The 13,279-nt window shown below is 43.1% G+C and overlaps 1 protein-coding gene across 4 annotated transcripts in view; it reads right to left on the reverse strand.

Moving 5' to 3' along the window:
- Nucleotides 1-13,279, reverse strand: part of fbln2 (fibulin 2) — a 213,336-nt gene that overhangs the window by 176,996 nt on the left and 23,061 nt on the right. The gene's annotated exons all lie outside the window — the stretch shown is intronic.

Here is a 13,279-nt window from a genome sequence, read left to right on the forward strand (position 1 = left end):
AGGGATAGGCAATAAACGCTGGCATTGCCAGTGACACCCACATCGCATGAATGAATTAAAATAATTTAGGAGATTTAACCAAAGGTGCAGTAGGTTTTTGAAAAGGTTTTTAAAGTAGGGAAGGAAGTAGAAAGGCAAAGAAGTTTAAGTAGGAAACTTCAGAGGGTGGAGCCAAAATGGGAGAAGGAAAACAAGACAGAACAGAAGAAGAACACAAGAAATAGGAGGAGTATACCATATGGCCCATTGAGCCTGCTTCGTCATTCAATATGATTACGGCTGACCTTAGGCTTCAACACCACTTTCCAACTTGCTCCCCATATTGCCTGATTCCTTGAGACACCAAAAATCTGTCTCTCCCAGCCTTTAATATATTCAATGATGGAGCACCCACAACCCTCTGGGGTAGAGAATTTCAAAGATTCACAATCCTCTGAGTGAAGTAATTTCTCCTCATCACAGTCCTAAATGATCGGCTTCTTATCTGGAGACTGTGCCCCCATGTTTTAGGTTCCCCAACCAGCAGAAACAACCTCTGTCTACATTATCCAGCCCCTTCAGAATCTTGTATGTTTCAATGAGATTGCCTCTCATTCTTCTAAACTCCAGGGAATATAGGCCCAATTTACTCAGCCTCTCATCATTGGACAACTCCCTCATCCCAGGGACCAATTTAGTGAACCTTCGCTGTACAACCTCCAATGCAAGTATATCCTTTCATAAATGTAAAGACCAAAACTACACACAGTACTCCAGATGAGGTCTCACTAAAACCCTGCTTAATTGTAGCAAGATTTCTTTATTCCTGTATTCCAATCCCCTTAAAGGCCAACATGGCATTTACCTTCCCAATTGCTTGCTGTACTTGCATGCTAACTTTCTGCATTCCTTGTACAAGCACACCCAAGTTTCTTTGAACATCAACACCTACAAGTTTCACACCTTTTAAAAAGTATTCTGCTTTTCTATTCTTACAACCAAAGTGAATAATTTCACACTTCCCTACATTATACCCCATCTGCCATCATGTTGCCCACTCACTTCAGGCTGGATTTTGTAGTCCCACTGCCGGGAGCAGTGGCAGGCGTGGAACATGGCGGACGTCCCCCACAGGACCCGTGCTGCTGAGATTAGGGAGGGAATACAGCAGAAGTAAGTTTCAAGGGAGTAAGACTAGGATGGAAGGCCTCTACTTTAATGCCAGGAGTATTGCAGGTAAAACAGATGAGTTAAGGGCAAGAATTGACACGTGGAGTTGTGATATAGTAGCCATCACGGAGACCTGGTTGAGGGAGGGGCAGGATTGGCAGCTCAATATCCCGGGATATAGAATCTTCAGGCGGGACAGAGGAGGGGGTAAAAGAGGAGGGGGCATTGCAATATTAGTTAAGGAGTCAGTTACTGCAGTAAGGAGAGATGATTTCTTGGAGGGGGCATCAAATGAAGCTTTATGGTTAGAGTTTAGGAATAAAAAAGGGACAGCCACATTGCTAGGTGTTTATTATAGACCCCCAGATAGTCAACGGGAAATTGAGGAGCAAATATGTGCGCAATTTGCAGAGGTGTGTAAAAATAATAGGGTAATTATATTAGGTGATTTCAACTTTCCCAACATTAATTGGGATAATCATCGTGTTAAGGGCTTAGATGGAGTGGAGTTCTTAAAATGTATACAGGAGAACTTTTTAGCTCAATATGTAGAGGATCCAACAAGGGAGGGTGCAGTGCTGGACCTAATTCTGGGGAATGAAGCCATACAGGTGGTTGATGTGTTGGTGGGGGAGCATTTTGGTGATAGCGACCACAACATGGTACAATTTAAGCTTGTTATGGAGAAAGAAATAGACAAGTTGCAAAAAAAGGTTTTGGATTGGGGGGAGAGCAAATTTTAGTAAAATAAGGCAGGATCTGGCCAAGGTAGACTGGAAAGAGTTACTTGTCGGGAAATCTACAGAAGAGCAGTGGGGGGCATTCAAAAAGGAAATGGGGAGGGTACAGGCCCAACATGTTCCCTCTAGGGTAATAGGTAGGAGCAACAAGCCCAGAGAACCATGGATGACCAGAAACATTCAGGGTACGATGAGAAGGAAAAGAGAGGCTTTTAGCAAATACAAGGAGAGCAAATCAATGGAAGCTTTAGTGGAGTACAGAAAGTGTAGGATGGAGCTTAAGAAAGCAATTAGGAGAGCAAAGAGGGGATATGAGAAAGCTCTGGCTGGTAAAAGTAAGGAAAATCCCAAGATATTCTATAAGTATATCAATGAGAAAAGGATAACCAGGGAAAGAGTAGGACCCATTAGGGACCAAGGGGGAAATTTGTGGGTAGAGCCAGAGGACATTGGTAGGGTGTTGAACGAATGCTTCACATCTGTCTTCACCCAAGAGAATGAGGATGTAGATATGGAACTTAGAGAGAGAGAGACTGTGAGGTTCTTGAGCAAATTGTCATAGGGAGTGACAAGGTATTGGAAGTTTTGGAAGGCTTAAAAGTGGACAAATCTCCAGGTCCAGACAATTTATGTCCCAGGATGCTGTGGGAGGCGAGGGTGGAGATTGCAGGGGCTCTGACCCTAATTTTTAATTCCTCTCTGGCTACGGGGGAGGTGCCAGAGGACTGGAGAACAGCTAATGTGGTCTCACTATTTAAGAAGGGTTGTAGACATAAGCCAGGGAACTACAGACCAGTGAGTCTCACGTCAGTGGTAGGGAAACTATTGGAGAAAATTCTGAAGGAGAGAATCTATCTCCACTTGGAGAGGCAAAATTTGATTAGGAATAGTCAGCATGGCTTTGTCAGAGGGAGGTCATGCCTAACAAATTTGATTGAATTTTTTGAGCATGTGACCAGGTGTGTAGATGAGGGTAGTGCAGTTGATGTAGTTTACATGGATTTCAGCAAAGCCTTTGACAAGGTCTCACATGGGAGACTTATCAAGAAAGCAAATGCACATGGGATACAGGGTGACTTGATAAGGTGGATTCAAAATTGGCTTAGCTGCAGGAGACAGAGAGTGATGACAGACGGCTGTTTTAGTAACTGGAAGCCAGTGTCCAGTGGCGTACCACAGGGATCTGTGCTGGGTCCCCTATTATTTGTCATTTATATAAACGACATAGATGACTATGTGGGGGGTAGGATCAGTAAGTTCGCGGATGACACAAAGATTGGCCGAGTGGTTAACAATGAGGTTGAGTGTCTTGGGTTACAGGAAGATATAGACGGGATGGTCAAATGGGCAGAAAAGTGGCAGATAGAATTTAACGCTGAAAAGTGTGAGGTGATACACTTTGGAAGGAGTAATGTGACACGGAAGTATTCAACGAATGGCCTGACACTGGGAAATTCCGAGGAACAAAGGGACCTTGGCATGTTTGTCTATAGATCTCTGAAGGCAGAAGGGCAGGTTAATAGGGTGGTGAAAAAGGCATATGGGACATTTGCCTTTATCAATCGAGGCATAGATTACAAAAGCAGGGAGGTCATGTTGGAGTTGTACAGAACTTTGGTAAGGCCACAGCTGGAGTACTGTGTGCAATTCTGGTCGCCACATTATAGGAAGGATGTGATTGCATTGGAGGGGGTGCAGAGGCGATTCCCCAGGATGTTGCCTGGGATGGAACATTTAAGCGATGAAGAGAGGTTGGATAGGCTTGAGTTGTTTTCGCTGGAGCAGAGAAGACTGAGGGGTGACCTGATCGAGGTGTACAAGATTATGAGGGGCATGGACAGGGTGGATAGGGAGCAGCTGTTCCCCTTAGTTGAAGGGTCAGTTATGAGGGGTCACAAGTTTAAGGTGAGGGGCGGGAGGTTTAAGGGGGATTTGAGGAAGAACTTTTTTACCCAGAGGGTGGTGACGGTCTGGAATGCCCTGCCTGGGAGGGTGGTAGAGGCAGGTTGCCTCATCCTTTAAAATGTACCTGGATGAGCACTTGGCACGTCATAACATTTGCCAAGTACTGGCAAATGGGATTAGGTAGACAGGTCAGGTGTCTTTAATGCATCAGTGCAGACTTGATGGGCCGAAGAGTGTCTTCTGCACTATATTATTCTGTGATTCTGTGATTACGCGGCGGGTGGCCACTTTACATCTTGATGGCGGCCGCCCCCCCCACCCCCAATCAAGTGGTGGGGGCGGCCGCGACGACTCTGTTCATGGCATCACCTGTTGAAGGAGCAGGTGCTGGCACCATTTTTAAAAGGCTGCCAGCCCTGCAAACAGCACACCATAATGCAGAGTTCACCCATTCCCAATAGAGTGCAGTGTTCACCCCTTCCTCCCACCCAGAGGGCAGAGTTCACCCTTTCCACCCCGCCATATCCAACAGAGGGCAGAGTTCACCCCCTCCTCACCTCAGTGGCGCCAGCTTTACCTGGACGGGAAACTGAAGGTGCATGAGTGCCGCATGTCACACTGAAGATCGGGAACTGAAGGTAAGATCACTGTGGATCATGCAAAGATGTAATTTACATATGCTAACTTGAGTCCCATTGCAGAGTGGGGGAGGGGCCACCATGGAGCTTGGAACATCCACCATGGAAGATCGGGCCCGGCAATCCCGACATCGGGTTCCATGGTGGCCGCTGCAACTCTGATTTTCCAGCACCCCCGCCATGGAATCCGACGTCGGGCTGGGAACAAAATCCAGCCCTATTTCTCTTTGCAGCATCTCTGTGTCCTCCCCAGTTTACCTTTCCACCTACCTTTGTATCATCAGCAAACTCAGATGTGTTACTCTCTGTTTCTTCATCTAAGTCATTGATATAAATTGTAAATAGCTGAGGCCCCAGCATTGATCCTTGTGTCACTCCACTATTCACTGCCTGCCAACTTGAAAATGTCCTGTTTATGCCCACTCTTTGCTTCTTCTCCGTTAACCAATCCTCAATCCATACTAATATATTACTGCCACTCCATGAGCCCTTAGCTTACCTATTAACCTTTTGTGTGGCACCTTATCGAATGCCTTTTGGAAATCCAAGTATACTACATCTACTGGTTTCCCTTTATCTACCCTACTAGTTACATTTTCAAAAAACGCTAATAAAGTTGTCAAACAGGACTTCCCTTTAGTAAAACCATGTTGACTTGTTCTAATCAGACTGTGCTTTTCTAAGTGCATTGTTTAGGTTTCCTTAATAATCGATTCCAGCATTTTACCAATGACTGATGTTAGGCTAACTGGCCTGTAGTTCACTGTTTTCTCTCTCTCTCTCCTTTCTTGAAAAGCAGTGTAACATTTGCCAACTTTCAATCTGATGGGACCATTCCCGAATCTAAACACAGGGAGGATGCACAGGAATGTAAAGTAAAAGGATTGTAGGATGTGGAATGTAGAATTGCAGTATCACTATGTAGTGTGCGATGAGGCCATGAAGGGGTTTGTAAACACGGATAATGATTTAAAATTGACGCATTGGGAGAAAGGGAAACCGTTGTGAGGAAGAACAGGGGTAAAGGGTAACTGGGGCAAGATATAGACAAGGGAACATTGGATACATTGGAGTTTGTGTAGGGGGAGCTATGAATGCCACTAAGGAAAGGGTTCAAGAAGTCATTTTGAGGTAATGAAAATATGATTAAAGGTTTTAGTGGCAGAGGATGAGATAAGATAAAAATCAGCAATGTTATGGTTGTAAAAGCAACCTGTCTCAGCGGTGGATATGATAGAAGATTTGAAAGTCAGTTCAGAGTTGAACAGGATGTAGGTTTTTCACACCTTCTGGTCATCTTTAGTAACCAGCAAGGAAGGGGATAGAGTCATTGGGGCGGCACAGTGGCGCAGTGGTTAGCACCGCAGCCTCACAGCTCCAGGGACCTGGGTTCAATTCTGGGTACTGCCTGTGCGGAGTTTGCAGGTTCGCCCTGTGACCACGTGGGTTTTCGCCGGGTGCTCCGGTTTCCTCCCACCGCCAAAGACTTGCAGGTGATAGGTAAATTGGCAGTTGTAAATTGCCCCTAGTGTAGGTAGGGAATATGGGATTACTGTAGGGTTAATATAAATGGGAGGTTGTTGGTCGGCACAGACTCGGTGGGCCGAAGGGCCTGTTTCAGTGCTGTATCTCTAAATAAAAAAAAATAAATTAGCAAGACTGTACTTGAATTTTGCACGTGTCAAATAAGATGGCTTTGACTTATCCAGTGCTTATCTGGAGAAAATTCTGGCTCATTTATGACTTGATGTCAGATAGGCAATCTGGTAGTATAGAGATGCTTGTGGAATCAATGGCAAGGATAGAGAAGTAGAGCTGGTATCATTGGCATATATATAGAAACTGATTGCAAGGGACAGCATGTAAACAAGGAAAAGGAGGTGCCTTGGGGTGCCTCTCAATGATAGTGTGGGGGCTGGGACAAGAAGTCATTGTGAAGGTGTCCCACTAGAGACAGGTTAATTAGGAGTGGGATTACAGTTGAGAGATGGTATAACCAAGTGTGTTTTATTATGTATTTCATTCTTGAAAAGAGTTTGTGATCTGTTTGATTCTTTAATCATAAGTAATTTCACTTCTAACATTTCCCTGATGTTAGTTTTTCTTGGTTGACGAGTTATAGGCAAACACAATCAAAATGTTACCACTTAATGTAAGAAGCTTTATCAAACTACTGGGGGTTGCAGGTCAGATTTTATATGCATTTTGAAAATACTGAATACACCAGGAAAATAAATATATTCTAAGCAAATCAAATTTTTGATTTGAGTTCGGACCTGAATTTGCTGAAATTCAAAGGAAATTAGAATGCTATCGTCAATCCTGGGATTTATGCCAGGTGTAAAACCAAGGGTAGCAAATTATATTGTTAAACCAGTATGCGGTGACTAATGCTGTATGAACTCTTGAACTAGAATGATTGAAGAAAGTAGTAGCGCAGCCACTCATTTAAGAATGGAGTTTCCTTTTGATAAATTCTTCCCTAATTTGTTGCCTGACTGATCAATCAGCTGGAAGACTCAAACAGTTCGGATCACACTAAAGCCTTCAAACTACAGTACATAGGTTGAAAGGCTCGGGATAACCATTAGTCATTAATGCAGTCTATTTTCTGTAGTTAAAAGTTGTGATTAGGTTTTTAGATTTGCATTACTGCTGCATTAACTATTTGTCATGCAGAGCAGAACAGTCATGCAAATCCAATGAACTCTTAAATTTATGCAATTTTACAGGACAGAAGGAGGCCAGTCAGTCCATCATGTCTGTGCTGACTCTTTGAAAGAGCTAGCTATTCATCTCATTCCCTGGCTGAATGGTAGAACTCTTGCCTTTTTTAGAACGTTGTGAGTTCAAACTCCACTCCAGGACATCAGCACATAGATACAGCCTAACATTTCAGTGCAGTACTGAGGGAGAGCTGCATTGTTCCAGACACCATCCTTATCAAAAAAGCTTAAACTGAGATTGCTTCTCTGTTCAGGTGAACACAAAAAGTCCCATAGCATTTTTTCGAAGAAGAGTATGGGGTTTTCCCAGTGTCGCATATATCCCTCAACCAATAGCATAACAATACAAACTGACTGGTCATTCATCTCATTGTTGTTTGTGGGACTTTGCTATGTGCAGCACTGGCTGCCATATTATATGCAAAGCACTTCAAGTAAATAGTTGGATGAGAAGTGCTTTTGGCACATTCTAAGGATTTGAAAAGCACTAATGCAAAATTCTTTTGTTCTTTTGCCACTGATCTTAAATTTATGTCCCCTAGTTATGGATTCACTGACCAGTGGAAATAGTTTTAATCAAAATTTCTCTATCAGATCTTCTGCTAATCATCCTTGCCCTAATAGTAAATGCCTCCATTTCTCTAGTTTCTCCTCATAGCTAAAGCCTCACATGCTTTGTATCATCACAGTGGAACTTTGCTGCAATCGCCCCATGGCATTGACATCCTTCCTAAAGTCAGACATCCAAAACTGAACACAATATTCTGAGTTCTAAACAATGATTTGTATAGGTTTAGCATTACTTCTTATTTTTGTACTCAATGTCCCCACTTATAAAACCGAGGATCTCATGGGCTTTTCATAGCATTATCAACTTGTACTCTCACTTTTAAGCAGCTGTGTATCTGAAACCCTAAGTTTCCCTGTTCCTCTATTCCTTTTAACATTTTACCATTTAGTGTAAATATCTACTCCTTATTCTTCCTCCCAAATTGTATCACCTTACTGTTGCTGCATTAAATCTCATCAGACATCTATCTGTAAAATTTATTAAACTGTCTATGTCCTCCTGAAGTCCCTCACAATACCTTTCACAGTTAACCATTGGCCCTGGTTTTGGGTCATCTGGAAATTTTGATATTTTGCACCCTCTGGTTCAGAATGTTTATGTCCCAACCCTGGCTCTGGGAGACACCTCAGTCCAAAAACACAAATTAACTGTAACACTCTGTTTTCTGTCCTTCATTCATTTTTCTTTTAATGCCATGTGCCTTAACTTTATCAACAAGCCTTCTATGTGATGCCTTATTAAACATATTTTTAGAATGTCTATTCATTTCGATCGATCAGTATACTCAGATATTTTATAAAATATTCAATGTTTGTGTTATTTATTCAATGCATAATATTGTTTGTGATTTATTTTCAATAAGTCTTATTATAAATTTAATGCTTGAAACAATGGAATATTTCTGCTTGTTGACCATCTGCTGTAATTTTGCTTAATAAATAAAATGTACTGTCCTTGTATCATGAAGTGGTTGCATAAGCTGGATTTGGAACTTTAGCAAATATACGACATGATACGTCAGTGGTACTGAGTGTGAAAAAGGAAGTTTGGTAAGTGACGGCATTTTAAGGGTTAATCTCTCTAGTCTAGTTTTTTGTTTAAATTTAGCAACTAACTAAAATTACTGTTCATGTTAAGAGGCAAGTTAGGTTTTAAACAGAGATATACAAGCTGTCAGATAGCTGTAGCTAGTTAATTAGGTAACTAGCTTAAACTGGTTTCCGAGCTCCAGCAAACCTGATTCATCATTGTTTTCAGAGAGCATAAATTCACGGGACTCTGAGTGCTGCTTGTCTGCACTGAGTACTGCTTGAGTGCACAGAGTGTGAAGAAGGGAGTTTGGTAAGGAGGGGAACGATAAATTAATTAAGAAAAATCAATTTAATTTAATTGAGCGAGAGAGCCCGAGCGGGAGAGCTCACTGGGAAACTGCGAGGAGCGCAGCTAGTTGCTGCTAGTGCCAGTCTGCCAGCATTCAGAAAGAAGAAAAAATTAAGGCGTGACATCACAGGGAGGCAGGTAGGTGATTGGCTGGTTGAGAGTTCGGAGCTACAAACAGCACGAGAGGGGAGAAAACGCGGGAGGCACAGGGAGCTAGTCGGTGAGTATCTGGTGGGTATTTTCTTACGGTCTTATTTTTTTTCTGCTAGTTTTTATTTTTTATCTAACATTTAAGTCTATCTACTAAGGAGAAGCTAAAATATCAGTAGTAGGTAGGCGGTTACTCATTTGTTGATTCTATTTAATTTACTTAACTTCCAATAATAAAAATAAATAATTCGAGGCATGGCAGCGCTGCTCACATCCATCGAATGCACATCTTGTGCCATGTGGGGACTCCAGGATCCTACCCATTTCCTGGACAACTACATGTGCAGGAAGTGCTACCAAATGCAAAAAACACGAGTGCCAAATCTTAGACCTCAAGGAGCAGCTGGTGTCACTGAGGTATATTCACAAGGATGAAAGAAATGCAGATACTTCATTTGAGGAGGTGGTCACGCTGCAGCTTAAGTGAGCACAGGCAGAGAGGGGCTGGGTGGCTGCCAGACAGACCAGAAGGACAAGGCAAGTAGTGCAGGAGACCCCAGAGGGCATCCCACTTTCTACCGGCATTCAGTTCTGAGTACCAATGGGAGAGGGTTCATCTGGAGAGTGCAGCGAGAGTCATGACCAGAGCACTATGGGTGGCTCAGCTGTGTAGGAGGAGAAAAGACAGGAGAGCAATAGTGGTAAGGGATTCTATAGTTAGGGGAACAGACATGCATTTCTGTGGTCACAGACATGATTCCAGGACGGTATGTTACCTCTCTGGTGCAAGGGTCATGGATATCACCGAACAGCTACAGAGCATTATGGAGAGTGAAGGTGCACAGCCAGAGGTTGTGGTCCACATCAGTACCCATGATACAGGTAGAAAAAGGGATGAGGTCCTGCAGGCTGAGTTTAGGGAGTTAGGAAGGAGATTAGCAAGCAGGACCTCAAAAAGGTAGTAATCTCCGGATTACTCCCAAGGCCACGTGCTAATGAGTATAGAAAATAGGAGAATACACCAGATGAATGCGTGGCTGCACAGATGGTGCAGGAGGGAGGGCTTCAGATTTCTGGGGCATTGGGACTGGTTCTGGGGAAGGTGGGACCTGTACAAGCAATACGGTCTGCACCTGATCAGGACTGGGACAAATATCCTTGCAGGAAGGTTTGCTAGTGCTGTTGGGGATGGTTTAAACTAGATTGGCAGGGAAATGGGAACCTGAGGGCAAATAAAAACAGGATAAATTTAGCGGGGCTAAAGTGTGGCAGGTCGAAGAGACTTAGCAGTTGGCAGGAAAAAAGACAGAGGCGCAAGGAGAGAGCCAACTGTGTAACAGCCCCGACAAACAAATTTGGCTGCAGCACCTGTGGAAGAGCCGGTCACTCTAGAACTGGCCTTTATAGCCACTCCAGGCGCTGCTCCACACACCACTGACCACCTCCAGCGCTTACCCATTGTCTCTCGAGACAAGGAGGCCAAAGAAGGAGAAATTTCAGAGCAGGGAACAGGAAGCAGAAAATTAGCAAGTGACTCTGAAAGACAGACGAAGCAAAGGAATTTGGCAGTGTTAAAAGGTATTTATTTAAATGCAAGGGGTATAGTAAATAAAGCTGATGAGCTGAGAGCACAGATAAACACATGGCAGCATGATATCATTGCTATAACAAAAACTTGGCTTAAAGAGGGGCAAAATTGGCAGCTCAACATCCCTGGATATAGAGTTTTCAGGCAGGATAGAGAGGGGGATAAAAAGGCGGGGGCGTAGCATTATTGGTTAAAAGAATCAATTACAGCTGTGAGGAGGGATGATGTGCTAAATGAATCATCAAATGAGGCCATATGGGTTGAGCTCAGAAATAAAAAAGGGGCAGCCACATTGCCAGGAGTGTACTGTAGACCCCCAAATGAATAGTGAGAGGGAGACAGACAAATATGTAGGAAAATTTCTGACTGCAAAAACAATAGGGCAATAATAGTTGGGGATTTCAACTACCCTAATATCAACTGGAAAACAAACAATGTGAAGGGCACAGAGCACACAAAATTCTTCGACTGCATTCAAGAGAACTTTTTTTTAGCCAGCACATAACAAGCCCAATGAGAGGGGGTGCAATTCTAGATTTAGTGTTAGGAAATGAAGCTGGGCAAGTGGATGAAGTAGCGGTGGGTGACCATTTTGGAGATAGTGACCATAATACAGTTAGACTTAGCATTATTATGGAAAAGGACAAGGATAGAACTGGAGTAAAAATACTAAACTTGGGGGGGGGGGGGAAAGAGAAGACAAATTTTAGGAAGCTGTGAGGTGATCTGGCGAAAGTGGACTGGATGCAGCTACTTGAAAAAAAATCAGTGGCAAAACAGTGGGAGGCATTAAAAAGTAAGAATCTGCAGGCAAAGAAAAAGGGTAGTACTGCCAAATCTAGAGCTCCCTGATTATCTAGAAGCATATAGGGCAAGATAAAGCAGAAAAAGAAAGCTTATGACAGTGGCAAAAAACATAATACTTTAGAAAGCCCTAGAGGAGTGCAGGGGTGAAGTAAAAAAGGAAATTGGGAAAGCAAAGAGAGGACATGAAAAAATATTGGCAGGTGTCATGCAGACCCCCACCTGTCTAGAATATTAATTTTGTCATATGAACATTGATTTTGAACTGTTGCTGGAGCGTGGAAATGACTTGTTAAACAGATCAGTTGTGGCTGGAAAAAACATTTACATACTAACAGACAGTGCTTATGGAGACAAAGGACGATTCCTTGATATAGTCAACCCACAATGGACTTTGATCACCAGACATTTAAGGTGAGAAAGCTCACATTCCAGGATGACTGTTAGGATGGCCGAATCCACAAACAGACATGGTCAAACCAGCTAGTCACGTGACTAACCTGCTGGGCATACATAAGAACATAAGAAATAGGATCAGAAATAAGCCATTCATCCCCTCAAGCCTGCCCCACCATTCAATAAGATCATGGCTGATCTGTCCCAGGCCTCAACTCCTCTTTCGGGCCTGCTCCACATAACCCTCAACTCACCGAGATTTCAAAAATCTATCTACCTCCTTCTTAAATACATCTAGTGACCCAGCCTCCACAACTCTGAGGTAGAGAATTCCAGAGATTCACCACTCTGAGAGAAGAAATTCCTTCGCATCTCAGTTTTAAAAGTATAACCCCTTATTCTGTAACTATGTCTCCTAGTTCGAGATATCCCCACCAGTGAAACATATTCTCAACATCTATCCTGTCAAATCCCCTTAGAATCTTATATGTTTCAATCAGACCACTTCTCATTCTTCTAAACTCCAATGATTAAAGGCCTAACCTGTTTAGCCGTTCTTGATGAGACAACCCCTTCATCTCAGGAATCAGCCTAGTGAACCTTTTCTGAACTGCCTCCAATGCTAGTAAATCCTTCCTTAAATAGGGGGACCAAAACTGTATGCAGTACTCCAGGTGTGGCCTCACCAACACCCTGTACAATTGTAACAAGAATTCCCTATTTTTAAACTCTAACCCCCTAGCAATAAAGGCCACAATTCCATTTGCCTTCCCAATTACTTGCTGCACCTGCATGCTAACATTTGTGTTTCATGTACAAGAACACCCAGATCCCTCTGTACTGCAGTATTTTGTAGTCTTTCTCTATCTAAATAATAATCTGCCTTTTTATTCTTCCTACCAAAGTGGATGACCTCACACTTTCCCACATTGAACTCCATCTGCCAAGTTTTTGCCCACTCACTTAACCTATCTATATCCCTTTGCAGATTCTCTGTGTCCTCATCACAACATGCTTTCCCGCCTATTTTTGTATCGCCCACAAATTTGGATACACTACACTCTGTCCGTTCCTATTAATAGTTGAGGCCCTAGGACTGATCCTTGTGGCACCCCACTAGTTACGGCTTTCCAACCTGAAAAAGACCCAGTAATTCCGACTCTCTGCCTTCTGTGTGTTCGCCAATCCTCAATCCATGCCAACACATTACCCCCAATACCCTGAGCTCTTAT

The sequence above is a fragment of the Heterodontus francisci genome, chromosome 19, assembly GCF_036365525.1.
Source record: "Heterodontus francisci isolate sHetFra1 chromosome 19, sHetFra1.hap1, whole genome shotgun sequence".
Taxonomy (NCBI): Eukaryota; Metazoa; Chordata; class Chondrichthyes; order Heterodontiformes; family Heterodontidae; genus Heterodontus; species Heterodontus francisci.